General features: G+C 36.4%; 44 non-coding genes across 44 annotated transcripts; all 44 read right to left on the bottom strand.

The window, feature by feature from the left end:
• Positions 1 to 485: 485 nt before the first annotated feature.
• Positions 486 to 558, bottom strand: TRNAT-UGU (transfer RNA threonine (anticodon UGU)). Its single transcript has one exon. It is a non-coding gene; the product is annotated as a tRNA-Thr (tRNA).
• Positions 559 to 931: 373 nt separating this feature from the next.
• Positions 932 to 1,004, bottom strand: TRNAT-AGU (transfer RNA threonine (anticodon AGU)). Its single transcript has one exon. It is a non-coding gene; the product is annotated as a tRNA-Thr (tRNA).
• Positions 1,005 to 1,170: 166 nt separating this feature from the next.
• On the bottom strand, positions 1,171 to 1,243 carry TRNAS-AGA (transfer RNA serine (anticodon AGA)). The gene has a single exon. It is a non-coding gene; the product is annotated as a tRNA-Ser (tRNA).
• Positions 1,244 to 1,409: 166 nt separating this feature from the next.
• TRNAT-UGU (transfer RNA threonine (anticodon UGU)) lies at positions 1,410 to 1,482 on the bottom strand. Its single transcript has one exon. It is a non-coding gene; the product is annotated as a tRNA-Thr (tRNA).
• Positions 1,483 to 1,821: 339 nt separating this feature from the next.
• TRNAT-AGU (transfer RNA threonine (anticodon AGU)) lies at positions 1,822 to 1,894 on the bottom strand. Its single transcript has one exon. It is a non-coding gene; the product is annotated as a tRNA-Thr (tRNA).
• A 372-nt stretch (positions 1,895 to 2,266) lies between these two features.
• TRNAT-AGU (transfer RNA threonine (anticodon AGU)) lies at positions 2,267 to 2,339 on the bottom strand. Its single transcript has one exon. It is a non-coding gene; the product is annotated as a tRNA-Thr (tRNA).
• A 166-nt stretch (positions 2,340 to 2,505) lies between these two features.
• Positions 2,506 to 2,578, bottom strand: TRNAT-AGU (transfer RNA threonine (anticodon AGU)). The gene has a single exon. It is a non-coding gene; the product is annotated as a tRNA-Thr (tRNA).
• Positions 2,579 to 2,744: 166 nt separating this feature from the next.
• Positions 2,745 to 2,817, bottom strand: TRNAT-UGU (transfer RNA threonine (anticodon UGU)). The gene has a single exon. It is a non-coding gene; the product is annotated as a tRNA-Thr (tRNA).
• Positions 2,818 to 3,156: 339 nt separating this feature from the next.
• TRNAT-AGU (transfer RNA threonine (anticodon AGU)) lies at positions 3,157 to 3,229 on the bottom strand. Its single transcript has one exon. It is a non-coding gene; the product is annotated as a tRNA-Thr (tRNA).
• A 372-nt stretch (positions 3,230 to 3,601) lies between these two features.
• TRNAT-AGU (transfer RNA threonine (anticodon AGU)) lies at positions 3,602 to 3,674 on the bottom strand. Its single transcript has one exon. It is a non-coding gene; the product is annotated as a tRNA-Thr (tRNA).
• A 372-nt stretch (positions 3,675 to 4,046) lies between these two features.
• Positions 4,047 to 4,119, bottom strand: TRNAT-AGU (transfer RNA threonine (anticodon AGU)). The gene has a single exon. It is a non-coding gene; the product is annotated as a tRNA-Thr (tRNA).
• Positions 4,120 to 4,458: 339 nt separating this feature from the next.
• Positions 4,459 to 4,531, bottom strand: TRNAT-AGU (transfer RNA threonine (anticodon AGU)). The gene has a single exon. It is a non-coding gene; the product is annotated as a tRNA-Thr (tRNA).
• Positions 4,532 to 4,903: 372 nt separating this feature from the next.
• On the bottom strand, positions 4,904 to 4,976 carry TRNAT-AGU (transfer RNA threonine (anticodon AGU)). The gene has a single exon. It is a non-coding gene; the product is annotated as a tRNA-Thr (tRNA).
• A 578-nt stretch (positions 4,977 to 5,554) lies between these two features.
• TRNAT-AGU (transfer RNA threonine (anticodon AGU)) lies at positions 5,555 to 5,627 on the bottom strand. The gene has a single exon. It is a non-coding gene; the product is annotated as a tRNA-Thr (tRNA).
• Positions 5,628 to 5,999: 372 nt separating this feature from the next.
• TRNAT-AGU (transfer RNA threonine (anticodon AGU)) lies at positions 6,000 to 6,072 on the bottom strand. The gene has a single exon. It is a non-coding gene; the product is annotated as a tRNA-Thr (tRNA).
• A 372-nt stretch (positions 6,073 to 6,444) lies between these two features.
• On the bottom strand, positions 6,445 to 6,517 carry TRNAT-AGU (transfer RNA threonine (anticodon AGU)). The gene has a single exon. It is a non-coding gene; the product is annotated as a tRNA-Thr (tRNA).
• Positions 6,518 to 6,856: 339 nt separating this feature from the next.
• TRNAT-AGU (transfer RNA threonine (anticodon AGU)) lies at positions 6,857 to 6,929 on the bottom strand. Its single transcript has one exon. It is a non-coding gene; the product is annotated as a tRNA-Thr (tRNA).
• Positions 6,930 to 7,301: 372 nt separating this feature from the next.
• TRNAT-AGU (transfer RNA threonine (anticodon AGU)) lies at positions 7,302 to 7,374 on the bottom strand. Its single transcript has one exon. It is a non-coding gene; the product is annotated as a tRNA-Thr (tRNA).
• Positions 7,375 to 7,746: 372 nt separating this feature from the next.
• Positions 7,747 to 7,819, bottom strand: TRNAT-AGU (transfer RNA threonine (anticodon AGU)). The gene has a single exon. It is a non-coding gene; the product is annotated as a tRNA-Thr (tRNA).
• Positions 7,820 to 8,158: 339 nt separating this feature from the next.
• On the bottom strand, positions 8,159 to 8,231 carry TRNAT-UGU (transfer RNA threonine (anticodon UGU)). Its single transcript has one exon. It is a non-coding gene; the product is annotated as a tRNA-Thr (tRNA).
• Positions 8,232 to 8,364: 133 nt separating this feature from the next.
• TRNAT-AGU (transfer RNA threonine (anticodon AGU)) lies at positions 8,365 to 8,437 on the bottom strand. Its single transcript has one exon. It is a non-coding gene; the product is annotated as a tRNA-Thr (tRNA).
• Positions 8,438 to 8,570: 133 nt separating this feature from the next.
• On the bottom strand, positions 8,571 to 8,643 carry TRNAT-AGU (transfer RNA threonine (anticodon AGU)). The gene has a single exon. It is a non-coding gene; the product is annotated as a tRNA-Thr (tRNA).
• A 578-nt stretch (positions 8,644 to 9,221) lies between these two features.
• On the bottom strand, positions 9,222 to 9,294 carry TRNAT-UGU (transfer RNA threonine (anticodon UGU)). The gene has a single exon. It is a non-coding gene; the product is annotated as a tRNA-Thr (tRNA).
• Positions 9,295 to 9,634: 340 nt separating this feature from the next.
• On the bottom strand, positions 9,635 to 9,707 carry TRNAN-AUU (transfer RNA asparagine (anticodon AUU)). Its single transcript has one exon. It is a non-coding gene; the product is annotated as a tRNA-Asn (tRNA).
• A 133-nt stretch (positions 9,708 to 9,840) lies between these two features.
• On the bottom strand, positions 9,841 to 9,913 carry TRNAT-AGU (transfer RNA threonine (anticodon AGU)). Its single transcript has one exon. It is a non-coding gene; the product is annotated as a tRNA-Thr (tRNA).
• A 610-nt stretch (positions 9,914 to 10,523) lies between these two features.
• TRNAN-AUU (transfer RNA asparagine (anticodon AUU)) lies at positions 10,524 to 10,596 on the bottom strand. The gene has a single exon. It is a non-coding gene; the product is annotated as a tRNA-Asn (tRNA).
• A 133-nt stretch (positions 10,597 to 10,729) lies between these two features.
• TRNAT-AGU (transfer RNA threonine (anticodon AGU)) lies at positions 10,730 to 10,802 on the bottom strand. The gene has a single exon. It is a non-coding gene; the product is annotated as a tRNA-Thr (tRNA).
• A 578-nt stretch (positions 10,803 to 11,380) lies between these two features.
• TRNAT-UGU (transfer RNA threonine (anticodon UGU)) lies at positions 11,381 to 11,453 on the bottom strand. Its single transcript has one exon. It is a non-coding gene; the product is annotated as a tRNA-Thr (tRNA).
• Positions 11,454 to 11,586: 133 nt separating this feature from the next.
• Positions 11,587 to 11,659, bottom strand: TRNAT-AGU (transfer RNA threonine (anticodon AGU)). The gene has a single exon. It is a non-coding gene; the product is annotated as a tRNA-Thr (tRNA).
• A 133-nt stretch (positions 11,660 to 11,792) lies between these two features.
• Positions 11,793 to 11,865, bottom strand: TRNAT-AGU (transfer RNA threonine (anticodon AGU)). Its single transcript has one exon. It is a non-coding gene; the product is annotated as a tRNA-Thr (tRNA).
• Positions 11,866 to 12,682: 817 nt separating this feature from the next.
• TRNAT-AGU (transfer RNA threonine (anticodon AGU)) lies at positions 12,683 to 12,755 on the bottom strand. The gene has a single exon. It is a non-coding gene; the product is annotated as a tRNA-Thr (tRNA).
• Positions 12,756 to 13,094: 339 nt separating this feature from the next.
• TRNAN-AUU (transfer RNA asparagine (anticodon AUU)) lies at positions 13,095 to 13,167 on the bottom strand. The gene has a single exon. It is a non-coding gene; the product is annotated as a tRNA-Asn (tRNA).
• Positions 13,168 to 13,300: 133 nt separating this feature from the next.
• TRNAT-AGU (transfer RNA threonine (anticodon AGU)) lies at positions 13,301 to 13,373 on the bottom strand. Its single transcript has one exon. It is a non-coding gene; the product is annotated as a tRNA-Thr (tRNA).
• Positions 13,374 to 13,984: 611 nt separating this feature from the next.
• On the bottom strand, positions 13,985 to 14,057 carry TRNAT-UGU (transfer RNA threonine (anticodon UGU)). The gene has a single exon. It is a non-coding gene; the product is annotated as a tRNA-Thr (tRNA).
• Positions 14,058 to 14,430: 373 nt separating this feature from the next.
• TRNAT-AGU (transfer RNA threonine (anticodon AGU)) lies at positions 14,431 to 14,503 on the bottom strand. Its single transcript has one exon. It is a non-coding gene; the product is annotated as a tRNA-Thr (tRNA).
• Positions 14,504 to 14,875: 372 nt separating this feature from the next.
• TRNAT-AGU (transfer RNA threonine (anticodon AGU)) lies at positions 14,876 to 14,948 on the bottom strand. Its single transcript has one exon. It is a non-coding gene; the product is annotated as a tRNA-Thr (tRNA).
• A 340-nt stretch (positions 14,949 to 15,288) lies between these two features.
• Positions 15,289 to 15,361, bottom strand: TRNAT-UGU (transfer RNA threonine (anticodon UGU)). The gene has a single exon. It is a non-coding gene; the product is annotated as a tRNA-Thr (tRNA).
• Positions 15,362 to 15,734: 373 nt separating this feature from the next.
• TRNAT-AGU (transfer RNA threonine (anticodon AGU)) lies at positions 15,735 to 15,807 on the bottom strand. The gene has a single exon. It is a non-coding gene; the product is annotated as a tRNA-Thr (tRNA).
• Positions 15,808 to 16,179: 372 nt separating this feature from the next.
• Positions 16,180 to 16,252, bottom strand: TRNAT-AGU (transfer RNA threonine (anticodon AGU)). Its single transcript has one exon. It is a non-coding gene; the product is annotated as a tRNA-Thr (tRNA).
• A 339-nt stretch (positions 16,253 to 16,591) lies between these two features.
• On the bottom strand, positions 16,592 to 16,664 carry TRNAT-UGU (transfer RNA threonine (anticodon UGU)). The gene has a single exon. It is a non-coding gene; the product is annotated as a tRNA-Thr (tRNA).
• A 166-nt stretch (positions 16,665 to 16,830) lies between these two features.
• On the bottom strand, positions 16,831 to 16,903 carry TRNAT-AGU (transfer RNA threonine (anticodon AGU)). Its single transcript has one exon. It is a non-coding gene; the product is annotated as a tRNA-Thr (tRNA).
• Positions 16,904 to 17,036: 133 nt separating this feature from the next.
• Positions 17,037 to 17,109, bottom strand: TRNAT-AGU (transfer RNA threonine (anticodon AGU)). The gene has a single exon. It is a non-coding gene; the product is annotated as a tRNA-Thr (tRNA).
• Positions 17,110 to 17,481: 372 nt separating this feature from the next.
• Positions 17,482 to 17,554, bottom strand: TRNAT-UGU (transfer RNA threonine (anticodon UGU)). The gene has a single exon. It is a non-coding gene; the product is annotated as a tRNA-Thr (tRNA).
• A 167-nt stretch (positions 17,555 to 17,721) lies between these two features.
• Positions 17,722 to 17,794, bottom strand: TRNAT-UGU (transfer RNA threonine (anticodon UGU)). The gene has a single exon. It is a non-coding gene; the product is annotated as a tRNA-Thr (tRNA).
• Between the last annotated feature and the right edge of the window lie 2,127 nt (positions 17,795 to 19,921).

The following is a 19,921-nucleotide window of genomic DNA, read 5'->3' as shown; positions in this document are numbered from 1 at the left end:
TTTAATAGCTTCGAAATCTAGTTCAAGTAATATAACAGCAAGGCTCCGACGAGAATCGAACACATGATCTCCTGTTTACAAGACTTTCACTTTAACCACTAAGCCACGGAGCCCTTGCTTTGAAGCGATATGAATGCAGAATATTTCAGTAAATTAACTAAATTATCTCAACGTAACTTCTACACTATTGTTTGCATATATGCATATCTAAATCAACTATTATTTTTAATTTTTCAAAATTTAATAGCTACGAAATCTAGTTCAATCAACATAACAGCGAGGCTCCGACGAGAATCGAACACATGATCTCCTGTTTACAAGACAGCCGCTTTAACCACTAAGCCACGGAGCCGCTGCTTTGAAGCGATATGAATGCAGAATATTTCAGTATATTAACTAAATTAACTCATCGGAACTTTTGCCCTATTATTTTAATTTTTCAAAATTATATAGCTACGAAATCTAGTTCAATCAACATAACAGCTAGGCTCCGACGAGAATCGAACACATGATCTCCTGTTTACAAGACAGGCGCTTTAACCACTAAGCCACGGAGCCCTTGCTTTGAAGCGATATGAATGCTGCATATTTCAGTAAATTAACTAAATTATCACATCGGAACTTTTACACTATTGTTTGCTTATATGCATATCTAAATCAACTATTATTTTTTAATTTTTCAAAATTTAATAGCTTCGAAATCTAGTTCAATCAACATAACAGCGGGGCTCCGACGAGAATCGAACTCATGATCTCCTGTTTACTAGACAGGCGCTTTAACCACTAAGCCACGGCGCCCTTGCTTTGAAGCGACATGAATGCTGAATATTCCAGTAATTTATCTAAATTAACTCCTCGGAATTTTTACCCTATTGTTTTAATTTTTCAAAATTTAATAGCTACGAAATCTAGGTCAAGTAACATAACAGCAAGGCTCCGACGAGAATCGAACTCATGATCTCCTGATTACTAGACAGGCGCTTTAACCACTAAGCCACGGAGCCCTTGCTTTGAAGCGATATGAATGCTGAATATTTCAGTAAATTAACTAAATTATCTCATGGGAACTTTTACACTATTGTTTGCATATATGCATATCTAAATCAACTATAATTTTTAATTTTTCAAAATTTAATAGCTACGAAATCTAGGTCAAGTAACATAACACCAAGGCTCCGACGAGAATCGAACTCATGATCTCCTGTTTTCTAGACAGGCGCTTTAACCACTAAGCCACGGAGCCCTTGCTTTGAAGCGATATGAATGCTGAATATTTCAGTAAATTATCTAAATTATCACATCGGAACTTATACACTATTGTTTGCTTATATGCATACCTAAATCAACTATTATTTTTAATTTTTCAAAATTTAATAGCTTCGAAATCTAGTTCAAGTAATATAACAGCGAGGCTCCGACGAGAATCGAACTCATGATCTCCTGTTTACAAGACAGGCGCTTTAACCTCCAAGCCACGGAGCCCTTGGTTTGAAGCGATATGAATGCAGAATATTTCAGTAAATTAACTAAATTATCTCATGGGAACTTTTGCCCTATTATTTTAATTTTTCAAAATTATATAGCTACGAAATCTAGTTCAAGTAACATAACAGCGAGGCTTCGACGAGAATCGAACTCATGATCTCCTGTTTACTAGACAGGCGCTTTAATCACTAAGCCACCGAGCCCTCGCTTTGAAGCGACATGAATGCTGAATATTCCAGTAATTTAACTAAATTAACTCATCGGAATTTTTACCCTATTGTTTTAATTTTTCAAAATTTAATAGCTACGAAATCTAGTTCAAGTAACATAACAGCGAGGCTCCGACGAGAATCGAACTCATGATCTCCTGTTTACTAGACAGGCGCTTTAACCACTAAGCCACGGAGCCCTTGCTTTGAAGCGATATGAATGCTGAATATTTCAGTAAATTAACTAAATTATCTCATGGGAACTTTTACACTATTGTTTGCATATATGCATATCTAAATCATTTATAATTTTTAATTTTTCAAAATTTAATAGCTTCGAAATCTAGTTCAAGTAATATAACAGCTAGGCTCCGACGAGAATCGAACACATGATCTCCTGTTTACAAGACAGGCGCTTTAACCACTAAGCCAAGGAGCCCTTGGTTTGAAGCGATATGAATGCAGAATATTTCAGTAAATTAACTAAATTATCTCATGGGAATTTTTACCCTATTGTTTTAATTTTTCAAAATTTAAAAGCTACGAAATCTAGGTCAAGTAACATAACAGCAAGGCTCCGACGAGAATCAAACTCATGATCTCCTGTTTACTAGACAGGCGCTTTAACCACTAAGCCACGGAGCCCTTGCTTTGAAGCGATATGAATGCTGAATATTTCAGTAAATTAACTAAATTATCTCATGGGAACTTTTTCACTATTGTTTGCATATATGCATATCTAAATCAACTATTATTTTTAATTTTTCAAAATTTAATAGCTACGAAATCTAGGTCAAGTAACATAACACCAAGGCTCCGACGAGAATCGAACTCATGATCTCCTGTTTACTAGACAGGCGCTTTAACCACTAAGCCACGGAGCCCTTGCTTTGAAGCGATATGAATGCTGAATATTTCAGTAAATTATCTAAATTATCACATCGGAACTTATACACTATTGTTTGCTTATATGCATACCTAAATCAACTATTATTTTTAATTTTTCAAAATTTAATAGCTTCGAAATCTAGTTCAAGTAATATAACAGCGAGGCTCCGACGAGAATCGAACTCATGATCTCCTGTTTACAAGACAGGCGCTTTAACCTCCAAGCCACGGAGCCCTTGGTTTGAAGCGATATGAATGCAGAATATTTCAGTAAATTAACTAAATTATCTCATGGGAACTTTTGCCCTATTATTTTAATTTTTCAAAATTATATAGCTACGAAATCTAGTTCAAGTAACATAACAGCGAGGCTCCGACGAGAATCGAACTCATGATCTCCTGTTTACTAGACAGGCGCTTTAATCACTAAGCCACCGAGCCCTCGCTTTGAAGCGACATGAATGCTGAATATTCCAGTAATTTAACTAAATTAACTCATCGGAATTTTTACCCTATTGTTTTAATTTTTCAAAATTTAATAGCTACGAAATCTAGTTCAAGTAACATAACAGCGAGGCTCCGACGAGAATCGAACTCATGATCTCCTGTTTACTAGACAGGCGCTTTAACCACTAAGCCACGGAGCCCTTGCTTTGAAGCGATATGAATGCTGAATATTTCAGTAAATTAACTAAATTATCTCATGGGAACTTTTACACTATTGTTTGCATATATGCATATCTAAATCATTTATAATTTTTAATTTTTCAAAATTTAATAGCTTCGAAATCTAGTTCAAGTAATATAACAGCTAGGCTCCGACGAGAATCGAACACATGATCTCCTGTTTACAAGACAGGCGATTTAACCACTAAGCCAAGGAGCCCTTGGTTTGAAGCGATATGAATGCAGAATATTTCAGTAAATTAACTAAATTATCTCATGGGAATTTTTACCCTATTGTTTTAATTTTTCAAAATTTAAAAGCTACGAAATCTAGGTCAAGTAACATAACAGCAAGGCTCCGACGAGAATCGAACTCATGATCTCCTGTTTACTAGACAGGCGCTTTAACCACTAAGCCACGGAGCCCTTGCTTTGAAGCGATATGAATGCTGAATATTTCAGTAAATTAACTAAATTATCTCATGGGAACTTTTTCACTATTGTTTGCATATATGCATATCTAAATCAACTATTATTTTTAATTTTTCAAAATTTAATAGCTTCGAAATCTAGTTCAAGTAATATAACAGCGAGGCTCCGACGAGAATCGAACACATGATCTCCTGTTTACAAGACTGGCGCTTTAACCACTAAGCCACGGAGCCCTTGCTTTGCAGCGATATGAATGCAGAATATTTCAGTAAATTAACTAAATTATCTCATGGTAACTTTTGCCCTATTATTTTAATTTTTCAAAATTATGTAGCTACGAAATCTAGTTCAAGTAACATAACAGCGAGGCTCCGACGAGAATCGAACTCATGATCTCCTGTTTACTAGACAGGCGCTTTAACCACTAAGCCACGGAGCCCTTGCTTTGAAGCGATATGAATGCAGAATATTTCAGTAAATTAACTAAATTATGTCATGGGAACTTTTGCCCTATTATTTTAATTTTTCAAAATTATATAGCTACGAAATCTAGTTCAAGTAACATAACAGCGAGGCTTCGACGAGAATCGAACTCATGATCTCCTGTTTACTAGACAGGCGCTTTAATCACTAAGCCACCGAGCCCTCGCTTTGAAGCGACATGAATGCTGAATATTCCAGTAATTTAACTAAATTAACTCATCGGAATTTTTACCCTATTGTTTTAATTTTTCAAAATTTAATAGCTACGAAATCTAGTTCAAGTAACATAACAGCGAGGCTCCGACGAGAATCGAACTCATGATCTCCTGTTTACTAGACAGGCGCTTTAACCACTAAGCCACGGAGCCCTTGCTTTGAAGCGATATGAATGCTGAATATTTCAGTAAATTAACTAAATTATCTCATGGGAACTTTTACACTATTGTTTGCATATATGCATATCTAAATCATTTATAATTTTTAATTTTTCAAAATTTAATAGCTTCGAAATCTAGTTCAAGTAATATAACAGCTAGGCTCCGACGAGAATCGAACACATGATCTCCTGTTTACAAGACAGGCGCTTTAACCACTAAGCCAAGGAGCCCTTGGTTTGAAGCGATATGAATGCAGAATATTTCAGTAAATTAACTAAATTATCTCATGGGAATTTTTACCCTATTGTTTTAATTTTTCAAAATTTAATAGCTACGAAATCTAGGTCAAGTAACATAACAGCAAGGCTCCGACGAGAATCGAACTCATGATCTCCTGTTTACTAGACAGGCGCTTTAACCACTAAGCCACGGAGCCCTTGCTTTGAAGCGATATGAATGCTGAATATTTCAGTAAATTAACTAAATTATCTCATGGGAACTTTTTCACTATTGTTTGCATATATGCATATCTAAATCAACTATTATTTTTAATTTTTCAAAATTTAATAGCTTCGAAATCTAGTTCAAGTAATATAACAGCGAGGCTCCGACGAGAATCGAACTCATGATCTCCTGTTTACTAGACAGCCGCTTTAACCACTAAGCCACGGAGCCCTTGCTTTGAAGCGATATGAATGCAGAATATTTCAGTAAATTAACTAAATTATCTCATGGGAACTTTTGCCCTATTATTTTAATTTTTCAAAATTATATAGCTACGAAATCTAGTTCAAGTAACATAACAGCGAGGCTTCGACGAGAATCGAACTCATGATCTCCTGTTTACTAGACAGGCGCTTTAATCACTAAGCCACCGAGCCCTCGCTTTGAAGCGACATGAATGCTGAATATTCCAGTAATTTAACTAAATTAACTCATCGGAATTTTTACCCTATTGTTTTAATTTTTCAAAATTTAATAGCTACGAAATCTAGTTCAAGTAACATAACAGCGAGGCTCCGACGAGAATCGAACTCATGATCTCCTGTTTACTAGACAGGCGCTTTAACCACTAAGCCACGGAGCCCTTGCTTTGAAGCGATATGAATGCTGAATATTTCAGTAAATTAACTAAATTATCTCATGGGAACTTTTACACTATTGTTTGCATATATGCATATCTAAATCATTTATAATTTTTAATTTTTCAAAATTTAATAGCTTCGAAATCTAGCTCAAGTAATATAACAGCTAGGCTCCGACGAGAATCGAACACATGATCTCCTGTTTACAAGACAGGCGCTTTAACCACTAAGCCAAGGAGCCCTTGGTTTGAAGCGATATGAATGCAGAATATTTCAGTAAATTAACTAAATTATCTCATGGGAATTTTTACCCTATTGTTTTAATTTTTCAAAATTTAATAGCTACGAAATCTAGGTCAAGTAACATAACAGCAAGGCTCCGACGAGAATCGAACTCATGATCTCCTGTTTACTAGACAGGCGCTTTAACCACTAAGCCACGGAGCCCTTGCTTTGAAGCGATATGAATGCTGAATATTTCAGTAAATTAACTAAATTATCTCATGGGAACTTTTTCACTATTGTTTGCATATATGCATATCTAAATCAACTATTATTTTTAATTTTTCAAAATTTAATAGCTTCGAAATCTAGTTCAAGTAATATAACAGCGAGGCTCCGACGAGAATCGAACAAATGATCTCCTGTTTACAAGACTGGCGCTTTAACCACTAAGCCACGGAGCCCTTGCTTTGCAGCGATATGAATGCAGAATATTTCAGTAAATTAACTAAATTATCTCATGGTAACTTTTGCCCTATTATTTTAATTTTTCAAAATTATGTAGCTACGAAATCTAGTTCAAGTAACATAACAGCGAGGCTCCGACGAGAATCGAACTCATGATCTCCTGTTTACTAGACAGGCGCTTTAACCACTAAGCCACGGAGCCCTTGCTTTGAAGCGATATGAATGCAGAATATTTCAGTAAATTAACTAAATTATCTCATGGGAACTTTTGCCCTATTATTTTAATTTTTCAAAATTATATAGCTACGAAATCTAGTTCAAGTAACATAACAGCGAGGCTTCGACGAGAATCGAACTCATGATCTCCTGTTTACTAGACAGGCGCTTTAATCACTAAGCCACCGAGCCCTCGCTTTGAAGCGACATGAATGCTGAATATTCCAGTAATTTAACTAAATTAACTCATCGGAATTTTTACCCTATTGTTTTAATTTTTCAAAATTTAATAGCTACGAAATCTAGTTCAAGTAACATAACAGCGAGGCTCCGACGAGAATCGAACTCATGATCTCCTGTTTACTAGACAGGCGCTTTAACCACTAAGCCACGGAGCCCTTGCTTTGAAGCGATATGAATGCTGAATATTTCAGTAAATTAACTAAATTATCTCATGGGAACTTTTACACTATTGTTTGCATATATGCATATCTAAATCATTTATAATTTTTAATTTTTCAAAATTTAATAGCTTCGAAATCTAGTTCAAGTAATATAACAGCTAGGCTCCGACGAGAATCGAACACATGATCTCCTGTTTACAAGACTGGCGCTTTAACCACTAAGCCAAGGAGCCCTTGGTTTGAAGCGAGATGAATGCAGAATATTTCAGTAAATTAACTAAATTATCTCATGGGAATTTTTACCCTATTGTTTTAATTTTTCAAAATTTAATAGCTACGAAATCTAGGTCAAGTAACATAACAGCAAGGCTCCGACGAGAATCGAACTCATGATCTCCTGTTTACTAGACAGGCGCTTTAACCACTAAGCCACGGAGCCCTTGCTTTGAAGCGATATGAATGCTGAATATTTCAGTAAATTAACTAAATTATCTCATGGGAACTTTTTCACTATTGTTTGCATATATGCATATCTAAATCAACTATTATTTTTAATTTTTCAAAATTTAATAGCTTCGAAATCTAGTTCAAGTAATATAACAGCGAGGCTCCGACGAGAATCGAACACATGATCTCCTGTTTACAAGACTGGCGCTTTAACCACTAAGCCACGGAGCCCTTGCTTTGCAGCGATATGAATGCAGAATATTTCAGTAAATTAACTAAATTATCTCATGGTAACTTTTGCCCTATTATTTTAATTTTTCAAAATTATGTAGCTACGAAATCTAGTTCAAGTAACATAACAGCGAGGCTCCGACGAGAATCGAACTCATGATCTCCTGTTTACTAGACAGGCGCTTTAACCACTAAGCCACGGAGCCCTTGCTTTGAAGCGATATGAATGCAGAATATTTCAGTAAATTAACTAAATTATCTCATGGGAACTTTTGCCCTATTATTTTAATTTTTCAAAATTATATAGTTACGAAATCTAGTTCAAGTAACATAACACCGAAGGTTCGACGAGAATCGAACTCATGATCTTCTGTTTACTAGACAGGCGCTTTAATCACTAAGCCACGGAGTCCTCGCTTTGAAGCGACATGAATGCTGAATATTCCAGTAATTTAACTAAATTAACTCATCGGAATTTTTACCCTATTGTTTTAATTTTTCAAAATTTAATAGCTACGAAATCTAGTTCACGTAACATAACAGCGAGGCTCCGACGAGAATCGAACTCATGATCTCCTGTTTACAAGACAGGCGCTTTAACCACTAAGCCACGGAGCCCTTGCTTTGAAGCGACATGAATGCTGAATATTCCAGTAATTTAACTAAATTAACTCATCGGAATTTTTACCCTATTGTTTCAATTTTTCAAAATTTAATAGCTACGAAATCTAAGTCAAGTAACATAACAGCAAGGCTCCGACAAGAATCGAACTCATGATCTCCTGTTTACTAGACAGGCGCTTTAACCACTAAGCCACGGAGCCCTTGCTTTGAAGCGATATGAATGCTGAATATTTCAGTAAATTAACTAAATTATCTCATGGGAACTTTTGCCCTATTATTTTAATTTTTCAAAATTATATAGCTACGAAATCTAGGTCAAGTAACATAACAGCAAGGCTCCGACGAGAATAGAACTCATGATCTCCTGTTTACTAGACAGGCGCTTTAACCACTAAGCCACGGAGCCCTTGCTTTGAAGCGATATGAATGCTGAATATTTCAGTAAATTAACTAAATTATCTCATGAGAACTTTAACACTATTGTTTGCATATATGCATATCTAAATCAACTATAATTTCTAATTTTTCAAAATTTAATAGCTTCGAAATCTAGTTCAAGTAATATAACAGGGAGGCTCCGAAGAGAATCGAACACATGATCTCCTGTTTACAAGACAGCCGCTTTAACCACTAAGCCACGGAGCCCCTGCTTTGAAGCGATATGAATGCAGAATATTTCAGTAAATTAACTAAATTAACTCATCGGAACTTTTGCCCTATTATTTTAATTTTTCAAAATTATATAGCTACGAAATCTAGTTCAATCAACATAACAGCTAGGCTCCGACGAGAATCGAACACATGATCCCCTGTTTACAAGACATTCGCTTTAACCACTAAGCCAAGGAGCCCTTGGTTTGAAGCGATATGAATGCAGAATATTTCAGTAAATTAACTAAATTATCTCATGGGAACTTTTGCCCTATTATTTTAATTTTTCAAAACTATATAGCTACGAAATCTAGTTCAAGTAACATAAGAGCGAGGCTCCGACGAGAATCGAACTCATGATCTCCTGTTTACAAGACTGGCGCTTTAACCACTAAGCCACGGAGCCCTTGGTTTGAAGCGACATGAACACTGAATATTCCAGTAATTTAACTAAATTAACTCCTCGGAATTTTTACCCTATTGTTTTAATTTTTCAAAATTTAATAGCTACGAAGTCTAGGTCAAGTAATATAACAGCAAGGCTCCGACGAGAATCGAACACATGATCTCCTGTTTACAAGACTGGCGCTTTAACCACTAAGCCACGGAGCCCTTGCTTTGAAGCAATATGAATGCAGAATATTTCAGTAAATTAACTAAATTATCTCATGGGAACTTTTGCCCTATTATTTTAATTTTTTCAAAATTGTATAGCTACGAAATCTAGTTCAAGTAACATAACAGCGAGGCTCCGACGAGACTCGAACTCATGATCTCCTGTTTAATAGACAGGCGCTTTAACCACTAAGCCACGGAGCCCTTGCTTTGAAGCGACATGAATGCTGAATATTCCAGTAATTTAATTAAATTAACTCATCGGAATTTTTACCCTATTGTTTTAATTTTTCAAAATTTAATAGCTACGAAATCTAGGTCAAGTAACATAACAGCAAGGCTCCGACGAGAATCGAACTCATGATCTCCTGTTTACTAGACAGGCGCTTTAACCACTAAGCCACGGAGCCCTTGCTTTGAAGCGATATGAATGCTGAATATTTCAGTAAATTAACTAAATTATCTCATGGGAACTTTTACACTATTGTTTGCATATATGCATATCTAAATCAACTATAATTTCTAATTTTTCAAAATTTAATAGCTTCGAAATCTAGTTCAAGTAATATAACAGCAAGGCTCCGACGAGAATCGAACACATGATCTCCTGTTTACAAGACTTTCACTTTAACCACTAAGCCACGGAGCCCTTGCTTTGAAGCGATATGAATGCAGAATATTTCAGTAAATTAACTAAATTATCTCAACGTAACTTCTACACTATTGTTTGCATATATGCATATCTAAATCAACTATTATTTTTAATTTTTCAAAATTTAATAGCTACGAAATCTAGTTCAATCAACATAACAGCGAGGCTCCGACGAGAATCGAACACATGATCTCCTGTTTACAAGACAGCCGCTTTAACCACTAAGCCACGGAGCCCTTGCTTTGAAGCAATATGAATGCAGAATATTTCAGTAAATTAACTAAATTATCTCATGGGAACTTTTGCCCTATTATTTTAATTTTTAAAATTGTATAGCTACGAAATCTAGTTCAAGTAACATAACAGCGAGGCTCCGACGAGACTCGAACTCATGATCTCCTGTTTAATAGACAGGCGCTTTAACCACTAAGCCACGGAGCCCTTGCTTTGAAGCGACATGAATGCTGAATATTCCAGTAATTTAATTAAATTAACTCATCGGAATTTTTACCCTATTGTTTTAATTTTTCAAAATTTAATAGCTACGAAATCTAGGTCAAGTAACATAACAGCAAGGCTCCGACGAGAATCGAACTCATGATCTCCTGTTTACTAGACAGGCGCTTTAACCACTAAGCCACGGAGCCCTTGCTTTGAAGCGATATGAATGCTGAATATTTCAGTAAATTAACTAAATTATCTCATGGGAACTTTTACACTATTGTTTGCATATATGCATATCTAAATCAACTATAATTTCTAATTTTTCAAAATTTAATAGCTTCGAAATCTAGTTCAAGTAATATAACAGCAAGGCTCCGACGAGAATCGAACACATGATCTCCTGTTTACAAGACTGGCGCTTTAACCACTAAGCCACGGAGCCCTTGCTTTGAAGCGATATGAATGCAGAATATTTCAGTAAATTAACTAAATTATCTCATGGGAACTTTTGCCCTATTATTTTAATTTTTCAAAATTATATAGTTACGAAATCTAGTTCAAGTAACATAACACCGAAGGTTCGACGAGAATCGAACTCATGATCTTCTGTTTACTAGACAGGCGCTTTAATCACTAAGCCACGGAGCCCTCGCTTTGAAGCGACATGAATGCTGAATATTCCAGTAATTTAACTAAATTAACTCATCGGAATTTTTACCCTATTGTTTTAATTTTTCAAAATTTAATAGCTACGATATCTAGTTCACGTAACATAACAGCGAGGCTCCGACGAGAATCGAACTCATGATCTCCTGTTTACAAGACAGGCGCTTTAACCACTAAGCCACGGAGCCCTTGCTTTGAAGCGACATGAATGCTGAATATTAAAGTAATTTAACTAAATTAACTCATCGGAATTTTTACCCTATTGTTTCAATTTTTCAAAATTTAATAGCTACGAAATCTAGGTCAAGTAACATAACAGCAAGGCTCCGACGAGAATCGAACTCATGATCTCCTGTTTACTAGACAGGCGCTTTAACCACTAAGCCACGGAGCCCTTGCTTTGAAGCGATATGAATGCTGAATATTTCAGTAAATTAACTAAATTATCTCATGGGAACTTTTGCCCTATTATTTTAATTTTTCAAAATTATATAGCTACGAAATCTAGGTCAAGTAACATAACAGCAAGGCTCCGACGAGAATAGAACTCATGATCTCCTGTTTACTAGACAGGCGCTTTAACCACTAAGCCACGGAGCCCTTGCTTTGAAGCGATATGAATGCTGAATATTTCAGTAAATTAACTAAATTATCTCATGAGAACTTTAACACTATTGTTTGCATATATGCATATCTAAATCAACTATAATTTCTAATTTTTCAAAATTTAATAGCTTCGAAATCTAGTTCAAGTAATATAACAGCAAGGCTCCGACGAGAATCGAGCACATGATCTCCTGTTTACAAGACTTTCGCTTTAACCACTAAGCCACGGAGCCCTTGCTTTAAAGCGATATGAATGCAGAATATTTCAGTAAATTAACTAAATTATCTCAACGTAACTTTTACACTATTGTTTGCATATATGCATATCTAAATCAACTATTATTTTTAATTTTTCAAAATTTAATAGCTACGAAATCTAGTTCAAGTAATATAACAGGGAGGCTCCGACGAGAATCGAACACATGATCTCCTGTTTACAAGACAGCCGCTTTAACCACTAAGCCACGGAGCCCCTGCTTTGAAGCGATATGAATGCAGAATATTTCAGTAAATTAACTAAATTAACTCATCGGAACTTTTGCCCTATTATTTTAATTTTTCAAAATTATATAGCTACGAAATCTAGTTCAATCAACATAACAGCTAGGCTCCGACGAGAATCGAACACATGATCCCCTGTTTACAAGACAGGCGCTTTAACCACTAAGCCAAGGAGCCCTTGGTTTGAAGCGATATGAATGCAGAATATTTCAGTAAATTAACTAAATTATCTCATGGGAACTTTTGCCCTATTATTTTAATTTTTCAAAACTATATAGCTACGAAATCTAGTTCAAGTAACATAACAGCGAGGCTCCGACGAGAATCGAACTCATGATCTCCTGTTTACTAGACAGGCGCTTTAACCACTAAGCCACGGAGCCCTTGCTATGAAGCGACATGAACACTGAATATTCCAGTAATTTAACTAAATTAACTCCTCGGAATTTTTACCCTATTGTTTTAATTTTTCAAAATTTAATAGCTACGAAGTCTAGGTCAAGTAATATAACAGCAAGGCTCCGACGAGAATCGAACACATGATCTCCTGTTTACAAGACTGGCGCTTTAACCACTAAGCCACGGAGCCCTTGCTTTGAAGCAATATGAATGCAGAATATTTCAGTAAATTAACTAAATTATCTCATGGGAACTTTTGCCCTATTATTTTAATTTTTCAAAATTGTATAGCTACGAAATCTAGTTCAAGTAACATAACAGCGAGGCTCCGACGAGACTCGAACTCATGATCTCCTGTTTAATAGACAGGCGCTTTAACCACTAAGCCACGGAGCCCTTGCTTTGAAGCGACATGAATGCTGAATATTCCAGTAATTTAATTAAATTAACTCATCGGAATTTTTACCCTATTGTTTTAATTTTTCAAAATTTAATAGCTACGAAATCTAGGTCAAGTAACATAACAGCAAGGCTCCGACGAGAATCGAACTCATGATCTCCTGTTTACTAGACAGGCGCTTTAACCACTAAGCCACGGAGCCCTTGCTTTGAAGCGATATGAATGCTGAATATTTCAGTAAATTAACTAAATTATCTCATGGGAACTTTTACACTATTGTTTGCATATATGCATATCTAAATCAACTATAATTTCTAATTTTTCAAAATTTAATAGCTTCGAAATCTAGTTCAAGTAATATAACAGCAAGGCTCCGACGAGAATCGAACACATGATCTCCTGTTTACAAGACTTTCACTTTAACCACTAAGCCACGGAGCCCTTGCTTTGAAGCGATATGAATGCAGAATATTTCAGTAAATTAACTAAATTATCTCAACGTAACTTCTACACTATTGTTTGCATATCTGCATATCTAAATCAACTATTATTTTTAATTTTTCAAAATTTAATAGCTACGAAATCTAGTTCAATCAACATAACAGCGAGGCTCCGACGAGAATCGAACACATGATCTCCTGTTTACAAGACAGCCGCTTTAACCACTAAGCCACGGAGCCCCTGCTTTGAAGCGATATGAATGCAGAATATTTCAGTAAATTAACTAAATTAACTCATCGGAACTTTTGCCCTATTATTTTAATTTTTCAAAATTATATAGCTACGAAATCTAGTTCAATCAACATAACAGCTAGGCTCCGACGAGAATCGAACACATGATCTCCTGTTTACAAGACAGGCGCTTTAACCACTAAGCCACGGAGCCCTTGCTTTGAAGCGATATGAATGCTGCATATTTCAGTAAATTAACTAAATTATCACATCGGAACTTTTACACTATTGTTTGCTTATATGCATATCTAAATCAACTATTATTTTTTAATTTTTCAAAATTTAATAGCTTCGAAATCTAGTTCAATCAACATAACAGCGGGGCTCCGACGAGAATCGAACTCATGATCTCCTGTTTACTAGACAGGCGCTTTAACCACTAAGCCACGGCGCCCTTGCTTTGAAGCGACATGAATGCTGAATATTCCAGTAATTTATCTAAATTAACTCATCGGAATTTTTACCCTATTGTTTTAATTTTTCAAAATTTAATAGCTACGAAATCTAGGTCAAGTAACATAACAGCAAGGCTCCGAGGAGAATCGAACTCATGATCTCCTGTTTACTAGACAGGCGCTTTACCCACTAAGCCACGGAGCCCTTGCTTTGAAGCGATATAAATGCTGAATATTTCAGTAAATTAACTAAATTATCTCATGGGAACTTTTTCACTATTGTTTGCATATATGCATATCTAAATCAACTATTATATTTAATTTTTCAAAATTTAATAGCTTCGAAATCTAGTTCAAGTAATATAACAGCAAGGCTCCGACGAGAATCGAACACATGATCTCCTGTTTACAAGACTGGCGCTTTAACCACTAAGCCACGGAGCCCTTGCTTTGAAGCGATATGAATGCAGAATATTTCAGTAAATTAACTAAATTATCTCATGGGAACTTTTGCCCTATTATTTTAATTTTTCAAAATTATATAGCTACGAAATCTAGTTCAAGTAACATAACAGCGAGGCTCCGACGAGAATCGAACTCATGATCTCCTGTTTACTAGACAGGCGCTTTAACCACTAAGCCACGGAGCCCTTGCTTTGAAGCGATATGAATGCAGAATATTTCAGTAAATTAACTAAATTATCTCATGGGAACTTTTGCCCTATTATTTTTAATTTTTCAAAATTTAATAGCTTCGAAATCTAGTTCAAGTAATATAACAGCAAGGCTCCGACGAGAATCGAACACATGATCTCCTGTTTAAAAGACTGGCGCTTTAACCACTAAGCCACGGAGCCCTTGCTTTGAAGCGATATGCATGCAGAATATTTCAGTAAATTAACTTAATTATCTCATGGGAACTTTTGCCCTATTATTTTAATTTTTCAAAATTATATAGCTACGAAATCTAGTTCAAGTAACATAACAGCGAGGCTCCGACGAGAATCGAACTCATGATCTCCTGTTTACAAGACAGGCGCTTTAACCACTAAGCCACGGAGCCCTTGCTTTGAAGCGATATGAATGCTGAATATTTCAGTAAATTAACTAAATTATCACATCGGAACTTTTACACTATTGTTTGCTTATATGCATATCTAAATCAACTATTATTTTTTAATTTTTCAAAATTTAATAGCTTCGAAATCTAGTTCAATCAACATAACAGCGGGGCTCCGACGAGAATCAAACTCATGATCTCCTGTTTACTAGACAGGCGCTTTAACCACTAAGCCACGGCGCCCTTGCATTGAAGCGACATGAATGCTGAATATTCCTGTAATTTATCTAAATTAACTCATCGGAATTTTTACCCTATTGTTTTAATTTTTCAAAATTTAATAGCTACGAAATCTAGGTCAAGTAACATAACAGCAAGGCTCCGACGAGAATCGAACTCATGATCTCCTGTTTACTAGACAGGCGCTTTAACCACTAAGCCACGGAGCCCTTGCTTTGAAGCGATATGAATGCTGAATATTTCAGTAAATTAACTAAATTATCTCATGGGAACTTTTTCACTATTGTTTGCATATATGCATATCTAAATCAACTATTATTTTTAATTTTTCAAAATTTAATAGCTTCGAAATCTAGTTCAAGTAATATAACAGCAAGGCTCCGACGAGAATCGAACACATGATCTCCTGTTTACAAGACTGGCGCTTTAACCACTAAGCCACGGAGCCCTTGCTTTGCAGCGATATGAATGCAGAATATTTCAGTAAATTAACTAAATTATCTCATGGGAACTTTTGCCCTATTATTTTAATTTTTCAAAATTATATAGCTACGAAATCTAGTTCAAGTAACATAACAGCGAGGCTCCGACGAGAATCGAACTCATGATCTCCTGTTTACTAGACAGGCGCTTTAACCACTAAGCCACGGAGCCCTTGCTTTGAAGCGATATGAATGCAGTATATTTCAGTAAATTAACTAAATTATCTCATGGGAACTTTTGCCCTATTATTTTAATTTTTCAAAATTATATAGCTACGAAATCTAGTTCAAGTAACATAACAGCGAGGCTTCGACGAGAATCGAACTCATAATCTCCTGTTTACTAGACAGGCGCTTTAATCACTAAGCCACGGAGCCCTCGATTTGAAGCGACATGAATGCTGAATATTCCAGTAATTTAACTAAATTAACTCATCGGAATTTTTACCCTATTGTTTTAATTTTTCAAAATTTAATAGCTACGAAATCTAGTTCAAGTAACATAACAGCGAGGCTCCGACGAGAATCGAACTCATGATCTCCTGTTTACAAGACAGGCGCTTTAACCACTAAGCCACGGAGCCCTTGCTTTGAAGCGACATGAATGCTGAATATTTCAGTAAATTAACTAAATTATCTCATGAGAACTTTAACACTATTGTTTGCATATATGCATATCTAAATCAACTATTATTTATAATTTTTCAAAATTTAATAGCTTCGAAATCTAGTTCAATCAACATAACAGCGGGGCTCCGACGAGAATCGAACTCATGATCTCCTGTTTACTAGACAGGCGCTTTAACCACTAAGCCACGGAGCCCTTGCTTTGAAGCGACATGAATGCTGAATATTCCAGTAATTTAACTAAATTAACTCATCGGAATTTTTACCCTATTGTTTTCATTTTTCAAAATTTAATAGCTACGAAATCTAGGTCAAGTAACATAACAGCAAGGCTCCGACGAGAATCGAACTCATGATCTCCTGTTTACTAGACAGGCGCTTTAACCACTAAGCCACGGAGCCCTTGCTTTGAAGGGATATGAATGCTGAATATTTCAGTAAATTAACTAAATTATCTCATGGGAACTTTTTCACTATTGTTTGCATATATGCATATCTAAATCAACTATTATTTTTAATTTTTCAAAATTTAATGGATTCGAAATCTAGTTCAAGTAATATAACAGCAAGGCTCCGACGAGAATCGAACACATGATCTCCTGTTTACAAGACTGGCGCTTTAACCACTAAGCCACGGAGCCCTTGCTTTGAAGCGATATGAATGCAGAATATTTCAGTAAATTAACTAAATTATCTCATGGGAACTTTTGCCCTATTATTTTAATTTTTCAAAATTATATAGCTACGAAATCTAGTTCAAGTAACATAACAGCGAGGCTCCGACGAGAATCGAACTCATGATCTCCTGTTTACAAGACAGGCGCTTTAACCACTAAGCCACGGAGCCCTTGCTTTGAAGCGATATGAATGCTAAATATTTCAGTAAATTAACTAAATTATCACATCGGAACTTTTACACTATTGTTTGCTTATATGCATATCTAAATCAACTATTATTTTTTAATTTTTCAAAATTTAATAGCTTCGAAATCTAGTTCAATCAACATAACAGCGAGGCTCCGACGAGAATCGAACTCATGATCTCCTGTTTACAAGACTGGCGCTTTAACCACTAAGCCACGGAGCCCTTGCTTTGCAGCGATATGAATGCAGAATATTTCAGTAAATTAACTAAATTATCTCATGGGAACTTTTGCCCTATTATTTTAATTTTTACCTCTCCGAGTGACGTATGTCACGTGAGAGGTATTACACCGGCCGTGTCTGTCTGTGTGTGTGTGTGTGTGTGTGTGTGTCTGTCTGTCTGTCTGTCAGACCCCACGTGACCGCGTTCGCAGTTTCCAAATCGGAGCAAACAAATACCCGATTTCCGGAACACGTTCGCGGTTCACGGAAATTTGGTCATTCATCTACCAACACCAGTCTTTACTAACTGGCTTCTAAGGACCACAATCTGCTAGTCTTTGTCCATCCCACATGGACACTAGTCTGTACGTGCTTGCTTCCAAGCACCACCAACTTCTGTTCTTCGTCAATTTCACCTTGACTCCAGCTTCTATGCACCACCATCTTCTGTTCTTCGTCAATTCCACATTGACACCAGCTTCTATACACTATCATCTTCTGTTCTTCGTCAATTCCACATTGACACCAGCTTCAATGCACCACCATCTTCAGGTCTTTTGTCCATTCCACATGGACACCGGTCAGTACATTCTGGCTTCTTTTCCACCGGCATCGTTTGGTTTCAAGATATACGCGGCGAGCGGCTAGGGTTACGAGAAACGTCTAGCCTCCCAATGGCAGGGCTTCCACCATCGGTTCACGCGAATGCGTTTTTATCTATTATTTGGTTTTAAGATATACGCGGCGATCAGCTAGGGTTACGAGAAACGTCTAGCCTCCCAATGGCAGGGCTTCCACCAAAGGTTCACGCGAATGCGTTTTTATCTATTATTATAATGGAAACGGATCGTATATATACCCCAAAATTTGAAGAAAGCGGGCAAGAAGGGTACCCTTCACTTTAAACGTCAATATTAGCAAAGTTTCGAAAGATATTATGAACAACTTTATTTTAAACGATTTAACTATTTTTAAAGTTATTTACTGGCGATTAAAATAATTAAAAATAATTATATTTATTTAAATATTAAAGATAAACCCAAGTACCGAAGTCGTTAAATCATTGCCTCCTATATCTATCAAGGCCCGTGCATTTCCTACATTGCCTCCTCTATCTATCAAGGCCCGTGCATTGCGATATATTTTATTCATTGCCTGCTATATGTATCTAGGCCCGTGCATTGCGTTATATTTTAAACAACAACCAAAATGAGAAGCTCCTCTCAAAACCATAATAATTTTTTTTTCTCTGTATAGAGCTATTTCAGAGGGGGTAATGGCTACGTCACCAATGCTATTTGCCCATAGAGAAAACCCTCACAAAATGTCCGCCCTACACTCAAAGGCAGGCCCAATTTTCGTAGCAGACGAAATTCCCCCCCCCCACTGAAATAGCTCTATTAAAATGAAAATACGGATAATGTTTTCGGCAATAGATAGAGGGAGCGCCTTTTACAATTTTGTCCAGTACGACCCTACCTAACCGCTGAGGATGCTGGGAGGACTACGGTGCCGTAGGTGGGGGTACTCAGGCAACGCTATAGGTATGGGGGTAATGGCTACGTCACCAATGCTATTTGCCCATAGAGAAAACCCTCACAAAATGTCCGCCCTACACTCAAAGGCAGGCCCAATTTTCGTAGCAGACGAAATTTTTCTCCCACTGAAATAGCTCTATTAAAATGAAAATACGGATATAATTTTCGGCAATAGATAGAGGGAGCGCCCTTTACAATTTTGTCCAGTACGACCCTACTTAAGCGCTGAGAATGCTGGGAGGACTACGGTGCCGTAGGTGGGGGTACATAGGCAACGCTATAGGTATGGGGGTTTCCACTCCATTCCTCTCTCCTTCAAGATGGAAAACCCATACGCCAATTCGCGAGACAAGTGACAGTGTTGCCAAGCTATACATTTTCAAAACCACAAAATAGTGAAACGTTGCTTGTCCACTTAAGGTAAATACAATTAGTCTTTGTCAACTGTTACCGTTTTCCTACCCCCATATATGGAAATTATTCTATGAATAATGTTTAACTGTTTTTTCATACGCCCCCCCCCACCCCTAGTTTGAAAGAGACCTTTTTTACAAGCTGGTGTTAAAAAAATTAAACGGCGAAAAAATTAT

Source organism: Phalangium opilio, unplaced genomic scaffold, assembly GCF_054372755.1.
Source record: "Phalangium opilio isolate 3A_F unplaced genomic scaffold, DU_Popi_V2 ptg000019l_1, whole genome shotgun sequence".
Taxonomy (NCBI): Eukaryota; Metazoa; Arthropoda; class Arachnida; order Opiliones; family Phalangiidae; genus Phalangium; species Phalangium opilio.
The sequence above is the reverse complement of the archived record's forward strand: the minus strand, read 5'-3'. Positions and strand labels throughout refer to the sequence as shown.